Raw genomic sequence first — 15,459 nt, 5'->3', positions numbered from 1 at the left:
TGTGATTTAATGCTTATTCATTAACGAAAACGCACATTGTATAAATGCACACAACACTTTTCTACTGCGGTCGTCGTAAATATTATTTTATAATTATGAGTAATAATTGTGATTAATAGCCCGGCTAAAATTTGCATATGCAAAAAATAAAATTATACTGCATCGCGCGCGCACACACGTGTACCCACATTGTTGCATTACCAAACATTTAAACGGGGGTTGGCGCAAAAGAAAAAAAAATTCGCGTTTTCAAATAACGATTTTCACTTATGGTTGGGTCGTTGTAGTTTTTTTTTTTAATTTCATTTTCGGCGTACTTAGTACTTCTTAGTAAATTCTCGGGTACTTGCGTCGAGTACGGTGCAAAGTCACTCGTCTAAGTGCTCGAAAGTTAAGGATCAGTTGGAAAGTTCATTGCATTCCACATTTTATGCTTGATTAATGCAAATTAATAGTTTAAAATGTGACTGAGCGCAGTTTAAAAACGGCGAGCCGCAAATAAATTTATGTATGTTTATATGTATGTATGTAGTATGTAAAAACGTGCATGACCCGAACACATTTGTTATAATCGCGAAATGCGGTTGAGTGCTGTGCTTGCAAAATTTATTGTCTGTCAAATTCTCCTAAAAAAAATATATAAATGATGCAAAAAATATATACGGAATTTTCCACTGCATTCACCCCGATGTAACCTTTGCATGAATCATAGACTTTTTTTATTGTGCACGTAGTAAAATTTCAATAATTGAGTCCCATCGTAACGATACGATTATTCAATTATCGTTCATTGTTTGAAATGTTTATTATCGTCGTTTTTTTATTATTTTTCTAATAAATATTTACACAGCTGCGTTGAATTAAAATTGATAAATAAAAATAATTGTTTGAATAGCATCCCTGGTGGGGATCGAACCCACGACCTTTGGATTAGAAGTCCAACGCGCTATCCTCTGCGCCACAGGGACAGATATCGGTTAGGGTTATCTCGCCGTTCGCCAGTTGTTTCTAAACTGTTTACTCGACCGACGTATATACGTATGTATGTACTGATAACATTGACTTTATCGCATGTGTTTTCATATGCGTCCAAGATGCCACGAGAACACCTGTGCACATTTGCGATAAACGGAACACAATTAATATGAGCAATTTCTTACGTATGTATTTGTATTAGAATCGATACGATGTGATATTATCTCGACGCAATTGATGTGGATTTTATTAATGTGGTTCATTTTCAAAATAATTCTCAATTTTTAAATGATGTTTGATTCTGAAATAAAAAAAAGATTTAATTAGTTATTTATTTATTTTAAGTTTAGACCATTGTGGCATTTTAGCGATTCCTAATGAACCAAAATGGTTGGAAATATAACAATGAAGAAACAAAATAATATCTACTGTACAGAAAACAAAAAAGCGTAAAAAAAAAATTCACGTCGAATCAATAAGAATTTCAGTAACTGATACTAAGTTTTAGTTCGATAGGACTAACGGTGTTCAAAAAATCCCCAAAATACACAGACACACATACTAACACACAGACACATACACAGTCACACACACATACACACACACACACACACACACACACACACACACACACACACACACACACTTTTTTAGATCATGAAAACGTGTTCAGTGTACGATTCTGAGTTGGAGTTACTCAAAATCTCAAGTTCGAATTTTCATATGACCACAAAACTTCATATATTGTTACTACTACGTACATATATTATATAAAGTAAAAAAAAAAACAATAGAATTGAAAGTTAGAATAGTAATAGAAGTAGTCACAAAACATATAATAATAGGAGAAAAATTGGGAATGGCTTGCATCAACAGTCAACATATTGGTGTTGTGCCTATATGTACATACATATGTATATGTATACAAGAACCAGTCGTGAATACAAAATATCCCCGTGAGGCCCAAAAAGAAAAGAGAAGATCAAATTCAGTCATACATCACATCCAATTATGAAACTAATGATGAGCGCAGGCTACCAGACAAATTGGTTAAAATAATGATGTTTGCATACATACATACATATACATATATTTATATATGTATATAGGAGGAGAATTCTTAAGTTGAGGCAAATCTCAAATATTATCAACGGTTTAACCGTGTGATGATTTACTTAATATTTAGGTATATTTATTTCATTAGTGTTATCAATGTGAAAAAACACTAATAACAATTTTTTATTCATGATTTTTTAATAATAAATGTATACATATCCATATGTATACATCTACAGCCACTTATAAAAAATACTCGGATATTTAAAGCAGCCACTCCCTACATCGGATCTTACTAGAATTCCTCTATTGCTTAATCCTACTTTTTCTTCCTTGGGTCATTTGTTATTTAAAAAAATATATGATATTGTTCTACTATTTAAGCAAATCAGTGTTTATATTGTTTTTATTGTTTGTGTTTTTGATTTTTTTATTAATTAAGTGCATCTTTTTTAAAAACACGAGCATCGAATAAAGGAAATAGATAAAAATTTCATTCAAGAAAGTCCAAACATCGTTAAAAAGATACAGTAAGATTGGTTCTATAAAAAACCTACCTTCTAATACCCAGCTTCTCTCAGAAGTATTCTTATCATTCGCAAAAATCATTCCCTTTTCACATTTCCAGCTAGCTCAGAAATATCTTTTTTTGGATTTTTAAAGAAACGGTCGCTAAAATGAGATCTTGTCAGAGTTTTCTTTCTTTTTCTTCTTCTTCCCATTTTTGATCGATTTTTAATTTTTTTCATTTAAATGTTCAATACTAGTAATTAACAGATTTTTTATTGCTTATAGCGGAAAAGTTGAAACTGTTTTTAATACTCACGGGTAATATTTTAGGGCGTATTCTTTAATATTTTATTGTCTGAGAATTAGACGAATAACAAATAAGCAATGTCTTGAACTTTGTTTGATTGTTATTAATGATAAAGTTTTTAATGTTGTTCCGTATCCGGAAAGAATGGTTGCACCGAGCAGTCCCCTTCTTCACTTCGGCGACCAGTTTCGCAAGTATAATATATCTAACGTAAATCTTGCCCTTTAGCATAAATCTCAATTTCGCAAGTGTACAAATATGACGCAGCCTCCCGCTGATTTATGTTATATTCCGGCTGCAGTAATTTCAGCGTCTCTCACCTCTATTTGGCAATTTAAAAAAGATATTCGAGAGCGGAAGACAGTCGCGCCAACCCTCCAGTCCCTAAGCTCACCCTTATTTTGCTTTTTTTGCACACATACACATTCCTTGACTCGCACACACTCACCCTTATTTGCGTGCGGTCTCATCGCCCCATCGAATCGACGTCAGCGTCGTATTCAAACTCAATTTTGGTGAAAGTGTAGAGAGCGGAAAATCCTAAGGGTGCGATCGGAGACGGTCAGTGGATTTTCGCTGTTATAAGCAAAATATACATTTCTTTTTTTAATACGGGAATTGCCTATCCTTAGGAAGGGTAAATAATCCTATTTTTTAACGATTTCGCTTTCGCCTAGCACAAAACTATATGATGTGATTTAACTGTTTATTTGTATACAATTATGATGGTTTAGAATACATACATATTTATTTTAATTTATATTTATTTATTTCAATTTATATTTTCAATTTGGAATTGCGTCAAGTATGCTTTTATGTATGTACTATGTACATAGAAGAGCTTCGGTATATTTCATACAATTTTAAAATGGACTGTACATATGTATGTAGTGCAAGTTAAAACCACGTAATTGCGTTCATTATAATGGGATTGGATTGCCGTAGGGCTATTGAAACACTGAAACGAAATTACATATCGATTTCAGCGATACTAAATAATCAACAAATTTAATGGTGGATTTTTAATTAAAAATTAAATTAAATGCAGACCCGTTTCATGCAGATGAAGGGTGCTTATTAATTATGGTAGAATGTTAGTATAGCTGCCTATATCCATCGACATTGAGTTTGTATATTTTATATATTGCATGTATTATATGTAAGTTTTGATGTGTTCTGTTAAGTCAGGAAAAAATCAATTCACAGGATTTTACTCCTGTCGTGTATTAAATGAAAATCTTATCATAGAACGATTGTGTATCTCTATTTTATGTACATTTAGGGTCACAAATAGTATAATAAATGTGAAAAGTTGATCGCAATATAAACATATTTTTCAGAACCATGCGAATTGTGAAAAAAATCGCGATAAGCGAATTTTAAAATCCAACGTGGACGAAATTTGCGAATTTTTAATGGCCACACTAAAAGGCATTTTAAAGTGAAAGTCATAATTTAGACTGTGGTCGTGACACGCAACCCCCGGCCGATACGGGGGTGAAAAATGAAGCATGACGTGTTAGTTGATTCGATTTCCCCGCTGATTCCATAAACAAGGTATGGTTGTTCACACTCGCACGCGTACAGCCGAAAATAAATAAATATATACATATATCTCTTTCCGTCTTTTCCCGCGTTTTTTTTTTTTTTTTTTACTTTTATTTTAGCCCCACTTTTCTTCGTATCGAACTCGGAGCTAGCACCTTTAGCACAACAACCGCAAACTTACCGGTTGGAAAAGTTTTCCCGGTCCCGGAAAAACGAAACAAGAAGTCGCTTACGTACGACCGAGCTCCGAACACCTGCAATCGGAAAAATTTCGACCCGAGTTGTTTTTACGCCGGAGTTGACAGCTTCTGACCCGAAAAGTGCTATGGGAAAGTTTTGGGATCTCCGACACATACACCGTGCGAACAAAGTATTATATGACTTTATTAACTTACTGTTTACATTTTAAGTTACATAATACTTTGAAAGCAATATAGTTAAAAGACAATAATTTCACTCCATCATCTTATACTAAATATGTATATTATTATATAACTTATTGTTTACCTTTACAATATAAAATATTTATGTATGTACAAATAAATAAATAATTCAATTTTGTAGTTTAGTTTCAAACCATTTTATTTATTTTATCTATTTCAAAAACAAGCCTTTTAGTGACATCTTTGATCAATTTCATACAATGTCAATGTAAATACGAGTTTTATTCCATATCAATAAATTGATTACTAGCATAAAACTGACTTCGAACTGTTCATGTCGTTTCAATAAATAGTTTTATTAAATTTATGCTTCGAAAAAATATTTAATTAAAAAATAATTCATGATAAATAAATACTTATACATATATGTATGTATAAGAGTATTTATCTGAAGAGGTCTATTAAATATTTATTTTGTCTCGAAATTATGACCGGATTTAAGAAGTGTTTTTTATTTCGAAATCGACTGAATACTCCAGGTCTGCCTGTCACCACCCCAAGTCAACGAGAACGAAAATAATTACAACACAGGGGAAAAAATCTTTCGAGTGGAGAGAATCTTCGATGTCAAATTTAATAACTCCCCTCGCGGTAATTCCAAAAAAAAAGTAAAAAATTGTACACGCGTATAAAAATATATATTTGGTTTTTGCCGGCCGTTTCGAGTCCCGTCACTTCCCATCTTCTTTTTATTTCTCATTATTTCTCTCCACTCGGCTTTACGTGGTCTTGACGTAGAAAAATGATTGCTTTGCCGAGGCCTTTGCTCGCCCGTCTCCCGCACTTTTTTCGGCGTGCTAATAGATTTTTGTTACCTTTTGGAGCGGCCGTTAATTTTTCATGTTTATGTATTTTTAAAAAATCTATCTAATCTTATTTCAACTATATTTACAAATATCTTGCGACACTCTCGACATGTACTGTATTTTAATCATAGCCGCCTTTCATGTCATTCCTCTGAAAAGCTCTTTAGTTTAATCCATTCATTTTGTATGTAAATATATTTATTGTATAACTATTCTTTGATTATCATTAATGCGCCAGTATGAGTATGAAATATTTTTAAAATAATACTTTGCTAAGTAACTACTACGAAATTATTTATTAATTTAATTATTTCTACAAACATTACTACTAAAACGTTTGTCAGAAAAAAAATATTTTTTTGCAACGCAACAAGGGTCGTTGGACCCACAAAAGCAATTATAAATTAAATGACATATAATAATAATTGTAAAAAATTATTGATAATTTAGATTTTTTATATATTAAAAATTATAAAAAAAAATTTACTATCAATAATTTTAATTTTAATATAAAAAATTTTTCTTTAAAATTATTTCTATTAAACGTTTGTCAGAAAAAAAATTTTTTTTGCAAGGCATCCAGAGCCGTTGGACCCACTAAGGCAATTAATATGGGAATATGCATTTTCAAAGTTTTTCTGAACTTTATTACATTCAATGATTAAAATAGTTAATATTAATGAGAAAAAATACTATATCCGATATTTGGTTAAAATAAACGAAAATATAAGATAATACTGTACATCCAAAGATTACTTTATATTCAATCATTAATCATTCCATTCATCTGATTATGAGTTGGAATGAGTTTTTGAATTTCCATTTTGACAAAATGCTATCAAAAACTCAAGAATATAATGGAATAAAATTTAGTTATTTTACCATCAAACGACCGCATGCGGCCCGCGAACTACATTATCACGTTTCAAGCGTAAGACGTCATTTTAATTGATATAGATAAATAATTTTTATTTTTAATCAAAAAAATAGCCGTATAATATAGAACTAAGTCAACTTAATTACGTTTTTTCCAAAATGCCATTTATTATTTTGAATTAAAATATATTTTATTTAATAAAATAATTAAATAAAAATGAAATAATTAAATAAAAATAAAATAATTAAAATAAAAAATTATAATTTTATACGTAAGTTTAACAAATTGCAATGATTGAAATTACATATGTACATATACATATTATATTATTTTAGGGTTACTTATTATAGTTTTGTTAATTTTGTTAACTATGTTATATTATAGTTTTTATTTTTAGTTTAAATTTGTTAATTGTTAATTAATTCATTAGAAATTTTCTATTTAATAATAATAAATAAATACATAAATAGAAATCATGTAATGACTTTTATAATCAATTACCCTTCATATAAAACAATAAACAATAAAAAATTAAAATACAGGCCAATATACGCAAGGGTCGAACGGATCCACCGTATCCGTTTGTGCTGTGGTATCCGTACTAGGGTTAAAGTTCAATTTTCACTCGTCTGAAAATATTCTAGATGTAAATATTCCAATAATTTTTTATTGGAATAAATTTTTGTGAAAATTTTGAATTGATATGTACAATGTCATCTGATTAGCTTCAAATGCTTATTTATAAAATGCAAATTTATTTTTAAATAGCTAGACATACACACATATATGTATGTATAAGTATGTAAAGACATACATAGTTCAAGCAGAAACTAACAATTTCATGAGGCTGAAAATTCATATTACAATTCATAACACAGTTCTTAACCTTCACACATGTGTGTATGTAAGTTTGTTTGAATAGGTTTGTTTTTGGTTATGCAACAAGAACACCCATCGGTACGATAAGAATTTCCATTGATGGCGTGCATACATACACACTCGTACATATAAAACATATCCACGCGTGAAATACGAGTGTTAAACGAGGAAAAGACGAATGTTAGACGACAGGGCTTTGAATAAAGGGTCGGGGCGATTCTTTTACGGCCAGATCCGGAGGTATTTTTTCGCCGTGATTTAATGACGGTCGCGCTATACCGTATCGACTGGCAGCTATAGGGGGAGGCTCGAGGGTCGCACTCGGGGTTGGGGGGGGGCGAGAGAGAGAGCTTTTTCCGAAGCTTGAGCAGCGTACCCCTCGCACCGCTCCTCACAGCCCCTCGTCCCAAGAAGAAGCTTTTCATATTTATGGCGAGAGCGCAGCTTGAGTCCGGGACGTAAATAATAACGCGATAGATTTACAGCCGGGCACACTTTGGAAAAACCGACGGCGGCCATTTTCCCCGCGGCGGGGGGGCTCCGACCACGTGTTCCTCCGTGCGTGGCCTGCGCCCCCGGGCCCCCGAGCCCCCTTTCGCCAAATATCTACCGCCAAACCCCTTCTCTCTGCCCTCTTCCCCGTGAGCCCCCAAAACACATTCAGTACAGATTACGCGCTCGCCAGATATGCGCGAATGGTGTATACGGCGACGTGCGGCAGAAGCGCTTTATGGTGATAGATCGGGCCGTTATTTACACCGAGACCCACCCCGTGTATGTATCTGTGTATGGTGTGGTTGTGTGTGTGTGTGTGTGTGTGTGTGTTTTGCCAATAAAAGCCGTATTATTGGGGTGGAAAGGGGGTGTGTGACACAAATAAGCTTCATCGATACGGTGACGGATGTGTGAACGGCAATTATTGCGCGGTGAAAGAATGGTGGGGAATGTTTCTAGGATTTGTGTAATTAATGTTGAAATGGATATATATTTTTTTAATTTTATTAAGTTTATTTAATAAAGGAAGTTGTGCTATAATATTATACATTATTAATTAGTAATTAACGAATAATAACTACTGATACACATAAATAGTCCGATGAAAATTCTTAGATGAAATTTCAAAATATCTATGATATTTATTATAATTTCGCCATAGTGATTTTACAGAGTAGTTCCAAATTGTCATTATGGCTAAAAAAATATATACAATAAGATGAAAATAAAATATAACAAAATTAAACATAATAAAAAAACAAATACAATAATAGAACACATTACGATCTCCAATTTAACAATCGCTCCACCAGATCAGCATATTTAAGATTACACAAATCCAAGCTAAAATCTGGTTGAGGAGATTGATGCCCTTGGCAATAGGCGACGAAACCATCAAATTGGTACATGCCCCAGGTGAGGAGAATGATTTGCGGTATCTAGTCATACCGTATTTGAGTTGGGTGGCAACATTGAACCTGAATTCTGCAAGAATTTGAGGATTGCTAACCAAACCAACAAGTAATTTATAAAAATGTTTCATCAAATATACTAGAAAATTATAACTTAGTGTTCCCAGCAGGTAAGCACTAGGATTGAGCCAAGGATGGCGACCGTTAACTATCATATAGGTATATAGAATATATAGAGTCATGTAGGTTTCTCTGTATATCAATAGAGTACAGAGAAACCTACTCTGTACTCTCTTGATTCAAAAACAATGTGTACATAAGGGCTCTGTTATAGGTCTTGTCTCTGCACTTACTAGAAAGAATAAGATGGCAAAGTACATACATATGTATGTACATAGAGAATGATTGTGTTGACCATGACAATTCTCAGAGGTGATGGATTTTATTCGAGCTATTGGCATCTCGAATTCATTGAATCTTTGCCACATAATGTATTTCTTGCAAATTTGATGTACATATGTATATCAAAAAAATTGTTGATTGTCCATAAATGTGTATTGTACTCTATGTCCTGTATGTTAGAAAAATTGTGAGTACTTTTATAAAAAGTACTCATATTTGTCTAAAGTCGCAAAGTAAAGTACTCAAGTCGCCTTGGAGTAATTCGTGTTATGGCACATGTGTTGTATGTATTTAATAAAAAATATATTAAAGTCAAATTGAATTTAAATAATGTCTTAAAATTCTTTAAAAACATTATTTAAATTAAAATTAAAGACAATAATTACATAAAATTCTTTGACATTGACTTTTTTTCACAATAATTAGCTACCCCCATATAAATTTATCAAAGAAAGCGGATTATACCATGGTGACATCCTGATATACACTGCTGACATCCCGACAAGCGAAGAGACATTCATTGGAACATTTGCAGATGACACAGTCATTATGTCATCGAGCGAGTCACAGGAGGAAGCATTTGAACGCCTGCAGCGTGCACTGGACAAGATCAGCAAATGGACCAAGGACTGGAAAATGAAACTCAACGAGCTAAAATCAATGCAGGTCACATTTGTACTGCGACGAAATAGTGTCAGCACTCAGACTTTCATAAACGGAATCCAAGTTCCACAAGCTTTGTCAGCTAAATATTTAGGACTGCATCTTGACTCAAGGCTTACGTGGAGGCATCACATTAAAAAAAAAATAGAACAGATTCGAATTAAACAAAGAGAAATGCATTGGCTAATAGGAAGACACTCCAAATTAGACCTACAATGCAAAAAACTGATATACCAGGCAATCGTGAAGCCAATATGGACATATGGCATACAACTGTGGGGATGCAGTAAGCCATCCAATATCGAAAAAATGCAAAGATGTCAAAACCAGTTTTTGAGGATTATCACCGATGCATATCGCTTCGTCACAAATGAAGAGATCCACAAGGACCTTAAAATCAAAAAAGTAAAAGAAGTCATCCGAGAATGCGCCGGGAGGCACGAGTTGAGACTGCACCGTCACCCTAACATAGAAGCGTTGCAGCTATTGGACACAACTCACCAGCAGAGGCGTTTAAAGCGAAAAAAGCCTCACGAATTGGTGTTCTGAATGTGAGAGATTCAGAAGCCCAATTCACAAAATTGGGGACGGAGTGATGATTCCGTAGTGCCCGTACATGATCTGAAGAGCAACGATATCGCTGGTGATGATTTATCGGGAATCGATAAGATGGCACCAAAAAAAAAAAAAAAAAAAAAAATACCATGGTGGGTATAAACTACATATATTTTTTTTTTAAATAGCCTAAGTAAAACATGATTTCAATAAAATCGATTAAACAATAGCATTTCTGAATAAATCCTGTAAACATGTATTTTTATTTAATACATGAAAATATTTGTAAAAATAAAAATATATACACCCAGCGCAAAACGAAGCTTATCAGTTGCATCACATGCAAATAACGATATATTTTTAAAGACTAGGAAATGAATTTAAAATAACAGTTTTCGTATTATTTTCTACAACTCCTCTTCATCAATATGCAGCAAAAAAAAGCGATTTCGTCAATAGATAACATTATGAGGGGAATCATTGTAAATTTAGAGTAAAAATGATCATTTTTTTATACCTGGAGTAGATTTCATAAATCAAAAAATCGATAAAAACGGATTTTTTTTTCTTTTTCAAGCTTTTCAACATATCAAGGGGACTTCAAATAATAGTAGGGAATACGAATAAAAATGTTTTTTTTTATTTTAATATTTAATGGGACCCCCTTTGTTTTTAATAAATAGTTTTATTCGTTTAAGTAGTGATTCATATTATTTTTTTAATAATCCATCACTAATTTCATTGTAGCATACATCATAAATAATGTATTTTAATTATTTTATCGTTTTTGTTTTCTTATCTCTAATTTTTTTGCCTATTTTGCTTCAAATATTTTCGATTATATTTAGATCCGAGCTGTTTCCTGGCCATTCAATGGAGTTTATACCTAAACTATCTTTATCTTGATCGATATTTAAACAAAAACTAAATGGTGATATACCATTGCATTAAAAATAATTAAAATAATTGTGAAAAAAATTTGAATACTCTAAAATTTTAAACGATGCGCCGGTGCTGAATCATCGTGAAAGACAAGATCCTTAACCATTTCCGGTAAGCCTTCTAATGTAGGAATAACGCTTTTGTCGATGATTTTTTTATACTCGTGTGAGTTGACTATCCCATCTAGTTTAATGATTGACCGAACACCATACCGTGTGATGGCCCCCAATACCATACCATGGCGAATGTTAAACAGTCAGCGCTTAGCACTATTCTTTATAGCGTTCACCTGATTTTCGTCGTACTAGCGCCATCCCATCTGATCCAATCAGGTTGAATTTGGATTCATCTGAAAAAGTAATTGTCTCCCAATCTTGAACTGTCCAATTTTTCTTCTCTTTGGCCCACCAAAGATGAGTATCCTTCATTTTCTTCGTGAGGAGGGTTTTTTTGCACGGCCCGTTAAAATAGACCAAGTTCATTTAGTTTATATTAAACTGTTCTAAGGTTTACTGTTTTTTCCAACTTCAATGAACTCAAAACCAATTTTTGACGCAGTTTTGAAACGATTTTGAAGTGAAATTCTCTTTAAAATCCGTTCGTCTCGAGAAATCAGTTTTTTTGCCATTTTTCCTCTTTCGACAGGTGTTATGTCCATTGTTTTTTTATACTTTTTAAAAAATATAGTTATTGTAGGTAGAATACGTCCCCGTTCGTCGATAAATTTCCACAAAAGAATAATTTTCCTCCCAGAAACAATTTTTGACAAAACAGTGACAATTTTTGATTTCTCGGCGATCGACAAAAATTCATATTTTACGCTCAACGCTCACAACACTAAAAAAAGACACGCACTACTTGAAATTCTGGGGGAAACTGACTTTAAAAGTTTTTGGCAACAATACGTTGAGGTATGCTGAAAACAACTGTAAAATTATAAAAACAAAATTGCCAGAAAGTGAGACCCAATAGGGCGAAAAATGGGCCATTCCGGTAAAATTTGTGACTGATGCGACTGAAGCTTCGTTTTGCGCTGGGTGTATGTATGTACATGTGTATTAAAAATTATTTGAAAAAATATTGAGTTTTGTAATTTCTAATTAGTAGATAAATAAAATTGTGTATATACATATGTAAGTGAAATTATAAAGTATTACTATGTATAATATAAATTAAATTGTAAAAAATGAATAATCTCAGGTGTCAATCTTCAGTTTTTTCCGCCAGTATTTATTGCTCTTAACACCAAGGAAATGCTATATTTCGTTGTGAATATACATGTATATATATATATATATATATATATATATATATATATATATATATACGTAGTACATTACAGTAGTATTTAATAAAATAGCGTCTGTTCGGAAAATTCAGAATAAGTGTGCATCGTCTAGCGTGCTAACCGTGTCTAATGAAAATTGAGGATTTCCGGCGACGTATACACAGACGCTACTCTGACGGGAAATGTACGGAAAATCTTCATTTAACATCGTATTTCCATTTCGCGAAGCTGTGCATCTAGACGCTTCCAATTCCAATCCTAAGAAAATATTATCGCCTCGCTGTGCATTCGAGTTTGGTGCACCGACCGCGGGGAAAATATTTACACTCATTTACTCGACAGAAGCTCGGTACGTTTTCCGGAATTTGAATAAAAGGTCGAAATGTCCTGATCACCTGGGCAAGTTCCATGTATAATATTACATCCTCTATTGAATCAATTTTCAAATGATGAATGGAGTCTATTCATTCTTTGAACATTGAAAATCAAACCCTCCGTATTTTGTAGTTTACGTAATTTAATCGTTATATAGATGTGTAAACGGACGCAAATTTCAATTCATAGTAATGCGTTTCGGTTGTAAAGTTTAAGCGTTGGTCCTCAAATGTGTACCGTTTGCGTTTAGCTGACGGTAAAATTTCAATTTAGTACGATTAATAGGTGTGTTTAACTTATTCGTTGAAATTTTGCGTCAGTAAATTTCAGCGATTTATATATAGGTATATAAGAAAAGATGCTCTTTGAGGGCGGTCCTTATCCTCGAACCAACGTCCTCCCTTTCATCCGTTTAAATACGAGACCCCAACATCTTGATATACTTGTACTATGTCTACCTATACATTTTTAAGTCCGAATGACCCGAGCTCGATTTCCGTGAACGGTTGAAAAGGAAGGCCTTTCTGGATTTTCCTTTTGAACAAGAACAAAGTTCCCCCGAAGCACTCTCTTGTACGACGGGTGCTAAGTAATCCGCGTACCTTTTCGCCAACGGCGAGGTCCTTCAAATCCATGATTAAACTGAATGAAATTTAATTAAAAATACAATTGCAAAGCGATCGTAAGGTATAATGGAAAATACTTTAATTACTGAGATCACGTTTTATTGCCTTTTTGCGATACGGAATATCCCTAACTGCGCGCAATGATCGTCCAAACGTTTGCTACTGTTTTCAATTAGTTCTGAAGAGAATATTTTCAATTTTGAATAATTCTCAGTAATTGCATCAAATGGTTCATATTTAATTACACGTCATTTTCACCGACGAGAATCTTCTTTTTTGTGCTTTTCAGACGGTTAAACGCCCTCGCTTTGTACATCGCTAAATATATTATATGTAAAACGAATAGGCTATAAACGGTGCATGGATTGGAGTCTGAGGATAAAAGAGGTTAACAATCTATTACTGTTTTCAGATAAGGCCGTCATTAATGCGACAACTGGGAAGGTTGTCGTGGAACGACATCGACCTCAATTCATCCCCTAATATATTGGTGATAAAATGTTGCCGAATGTCTGCGCGATTTTGGTCGATGTCTCGATGTTGCGGCGACGTCATTAGAGCCCGGGCGCCGCCTCATCAATCAACGTCCCGCATCTTTGTTTTGTTTCCAAACTCGAAAACTTGATAAAGCTATTTGGGGAAATAATCCACGGTTAAATGTAGCGAGAGCCAAGGTTTGTGCAGATCTCGGGGCGTCGGCGGCGACTCCGCCCCACCAGCAAATGTTTGTCTTTCGAGTTTACCGCCATCGCCCCTCTATGAGAGACGAGAGGGGATGTGAGGAGAGGGGGAAGTGGTGAGATGGGAGTTGGGGGCTAGCCCCGCCAAAGTGCTGGAAGTATCGACGAATAATAAATTACATTTTTTTCCACTTCGACATTAAGAGAAAGAAACAAAAAAAAATAGCGCGGAAACAACAACAACAGGGAAACAGATGAAAAAGTTGACTTTCGCATAATACATCGCTTTTCTTACAAATAGATTTATGATCTAACCATTTCGCATAAATATATGGTAATAGTAATAATAATTCTAATGGTTTGGTGTAACAGTTGGACACACCGGCATCCGGTTAAAACGTCGCTACAAAAACTTCCAAAAGAAAACATTTTACCATATAAAAAAAAAATATTCAAAACATACATACACTTGATTTAAATCATTGTTGCTTCACAGTAATCAAAATTTTTACTGTCATGTATTCATAACAAGAAAAAACTGTCCAAGTTAATTTAAAAAAGTTTAAAGCAATTTTACTGATTCGAGGTTAGTAAGAATCAGTAAAATTGCTTTAAAAAATCAGTAAATTCCGTATTACAAGTTATGTATGTACATACATATGTATGTATTAAATACATTCAATTTTTGATTTTTGTCGAGAAAAAAATGCTGCATTTTGTTATTTTATTTTCTATGAATAATCTATTGTAGATACCATACATAAATGAGCTGTTATATTTGAACGTGGCGGAAGCTTAATTTTCAGTTCCAAAAACATTATTTCAGTTTTACTTAATTCACATATTGTTATGACTACCTTAATTTGATATGTCCATAATCTCGGGAAGGCAGAATAAACTTATCACAGGCCACCATTATTTTTAATTAAATATTGTAAAACGCAAAACATGATATTTAATGTTTTGCGAGATATTTCTCGAAATGAAGGAAAGTGGACTTACGCCAATTTCAAATATAGCGGCTCATACGTATATTTACCATTTCTATTTATTACCAACTTATTAATGTGAATTTATAAAAAATATCAAGAATTATACTACAAAAATATCCACATACCTAC

General features: G+C 33.2%; 1 non-coding gene across 1 annotated transcript; it reads right to left on the bottom strand.

The window, feature by feature from the left end:
• Nucleotides 1–895: 895 nt before the first annotated feature.
• Nucleotides 896–968, bottom strand: TRNAR-UCU (transfer RNA arginine (anticodon UCU)). The gene has a single exon. It is a non-coding gene; the product is annotated as a tRNA-Arg (tRNA).
• Nucleotides 969–15,459: the final 14,491 nt, after the last annotated feature.

The sequence above is a fragment of the Arctopsyche grandis genome, chromosome 8, assembly GCF_051622035.1.
Source record: "Arctopsyche grandis isolate Sample6627 chromosome 8, ASM5162203v2, whole genome shotgun sequence".
NCBI lineage: Eukaryota > Metazoa > Arthropoda > Insecta > Trichoptera > Hydropsychidae > Arctopsyche > Arctopsyche grandis.
This window is presented reverse-complemented; position numbering and strand designations above follow the sequence as displayed.